Here is a 3,116-nt window from a genome sequence, read left to right as displayed (position 1 = left end):
GAAATTAAGTATGATTTAATTAATACTATTAATAATATGTTTAATCCTAATGTACTATCATCATCTTCTAGTTTTGAGGCGCCCCGCCGGACGCTAACACAAATCCCCATGTCAGATTTCAAGGTACGAGGTGGCACCTCGAAATTTCGGCATGGTCTCCTCTGTTTATGTTAGCATTCCAAGGCGATTCAACCTGCACCTGATAAACGACATACAATCATTCATATAACAAACAAAATATAATACTAGCGGAAGCCTATATACGTCTAATAATGTCCGACAGATCAGAGTGCGGAAGAAGAAAAATTATATACAGGATTATACAAAATTCCTCACTCTAACATAATTCCTAACACTCAAGACAGAATCCATAAGACTACCTGGAGAAACTGACACCACTAGGGGGTATAGCCCTAATACTTACCAGGTGACGGACTCTGGTTGTCTATCTGACCAACCAGATGATCCTTGCTCTTGTTCTACACTTGTTTCGCCAAGCTTCAGATCTGAAACTAAAAAAAAAAATGGAGAAGGAAATGGTGAGTAACAATGGTTACCCAGTAAGGAAGCAACAATCTCTGCCAATAACCTCTCCTAACATGAACGAATAAACATACTGAATCATTTTAAAATAAACAAAGTTTTACAGAAGAAAACTACGATTAACTGGTACATATAGCCAGGGATGAGCAACTAAACATTTTAAAACTCACATTACATCAATCAACAGTACTCACTATAACATTCTCTTTTTATACAAATCTAATTGATCAAATGGAAACATTAAATATGGATTTCATTTTATATATCAAAATAAGCAACAGATACATAATACACAATGGTGGAATATTGGAATTAGAGTGTTGGGATTCACGACTGGATCGCTCCCAGTCGGGACATGATGTTACAATTTCTCTCTGGCTTTAGTTCTTGATTTTGTGGCCGGTCGCTGCCCTTACCACGTTTGGTTGACCATTTATCCGGCTCAGGCTGGCCGTTTGACGTGACCGTAAGCAATGGGTCTCTTTTCGATGTGTCAGAACGTTCGACTACTATAAATTGTTAGTGATCACTGACCAATCATCTTCGTCTATGCCTATCAGGCGTGCATGTGATTCCCAAATATACAAACCATTCGTATACGACCACCTTTACATTACAAGTTCACTGGTAAAGATAGAGAGGAATATCCTGGATTCCAGTTGTGACTCCACTCTCATACGCGTCCCATACCACGTATGAGTTTGGTGGTCCCTACCGTACATCCCAGGATAGTACATCACTCCGGATGATATGACGCACTATCCCTTCAGGCATTCACAAACTCTTTAACAGCTCACAAAATAGCTACATATATATATTATTTTCATTTGAAAACAAAAGAGAAATTAACAATATAAAGTTGAGAATAGATATCAAGTTTCCTACCATGCAAGTGTGACCACCCGGCCTAAAATAAATAACATAACGGAGCGCCTCGCGCTAACAGAAAGGAAATAAACATGCAACCAATAATATTATCCCTGGATATCCGTTCACCAACCTGCATACAACACAACAACGTAAAATGCAGACATCACCCCTCGGGTGTGACTCTGACATTTTACCGTTTCATCCCCTTTTTCCCTTTTTTCGACTTTTAAAGTTTTCAATCTCTTCATAAAATATCCATTTTCTGATATTCATCAACTCAATATGAGTTCATTGAATATTAAATCACAATTTTCAACTATAGAATTTATTTCTATCAATAATATTGAAAAAAAATACAAATTTCATATCAAAACAGGGTCCGAGCAGTGCACAAGACCCAATTTATGGCAATAATCCGTTAAAATATCCTACCCACGTATAATTTATTAAAAATACAATTAAACATATCAAACATGCAATTTCTGGCGTGAATTTTTGAAATAACAAAATAATTCTATATTTTAAAAATACATCCAAATTTTTCGATAAAATCCTAAATGCAATTTTCACAATCTAGATTACTAATAGAAATTGAGAGTTCCTTACAATCACTAGGCGACGGAATTGAAGCACGTGCGCGGAAATCGAGGCGATTGGCGCGGTAATCGAGATGGACCGAACTTCGAAGCGGCTGATTTTCAAAACTGGCTTGGTGGTTTCGAAGATCTCGATGTGCTCGTCTCTTCTCCCTTCTACGGCGAAAGACGGTTTGACCCCGAAATCGATGAAAACCGAGGTCGAAGTTACGAAAATTTCCGTATAAAAATACAGCTGATTTTTGACTATACGGGGTGAAAAAGACGAGAAAACGAAAGGAACTTGGTTGGGTTATGTAGAGAATGAGGCTGCGGACGTTTCTCCCTTCTGCGTCGGAAAGCGATTTGACCCCGAAACGGACGAAATCCGAGGTCAAAGTTTTGAAATTTCCGTATCCAAATACGGTTGATTTTTGACGATATCGGGTGAAATAGAAAGTGAAATGAAGATAGGTTGGGTGGGTTTTGTAGAGAACGAAGCTGCGGACCTTTTTCTCTTCTGCGGCGATCGTCGAAAGTGGACCGTTTGCGAGAAATCTGAAGTGGAAAAATCGGAGGAAAAACAAATTTCTTTTTTTTTTCGTTTTTTTTTTTTCGCACTGTTTGGACGAGTGGGGAAGATGAGATTAAAAGAAAAATTTTAATATTATTTATATAATATTTGGGACGAATTCGGTATTTCGCCTATTGTTTTGATCGACGATAACTTGGTCATTCGGTCTCCAAAACTGACAAACGAATACTCTATTTCGCCTAATTTTTCATTCCGGATCTAATGGTATAGTCAATTTCTACAAATTATGTCTCCATAAAAAATTTACATTTTTGGCCTGACGTGACCCATAAACTTGATGTCATTTTCGTTTTTGGCGATAATTCAACTTCCTAATCTCCAAAAATGACAAATAAATAGTCTATGTTGAATAATTTTTCGTTATGAAATCAATGGTATGATCGAATTTTAAAAATTATTACTCCAACAAAAAGTTACTGTTTTAGCCTGGTCCGACCCGGTAATCGAGGATTTTGCAACTTTTATATTTGGACTCGCATTTGAGCGTGCTTACAGGCTAAACTATGTTTTTCGATCATTTTGAATCTAATGAT

At 37.2% G+C, this 3,116-nt stretch overlaps 1 long non-coding RNA gene across 1 annotated transcript; it reads right to left on the bottom strand.

Annotated features, from left to right (window-relative positions):
* Positions 1-226: 226 nt before the first annotated feature.
* On the bottom strand, positions 227-2,612 carry LOC147382736 (uncharacterized). Its single transcript, XR_015173879.1, has 2 exons — positions 2,020-2,612; positions 227-512 (listed from the first exon to the last, which is right to left on the bottom strand). It is a non-coding gene; the product is annotated as an uncharacterized LOC147382736 (long non-coding RNA).
* Between the last annotated feature and the right edge of the window lie 504 nt (positions 2,613-3,116).

This window comes from Akebia trifoliata, chromosome 16, assembly GCF_017979445.1.
Source record: "Akebia trifoliata isolate Shusen 1 chromosome 16, ASM1797944v1, whole genome shotgun sequence".
In the NCBI taxonomy this organism is placed as follows: domain Eukaryota; kingdom Viridiplantae; phylum Streptophyta; class Magnoliopsida; order Ranunculales; family Lardizabalaceae; genus Akebia; species Akebia trifoliata.
The sequence above is the reverse complement of the archived record's forward strand: the minus strand, read 5'-3'. Positions and strand labels throughout refer to the sequence as shown.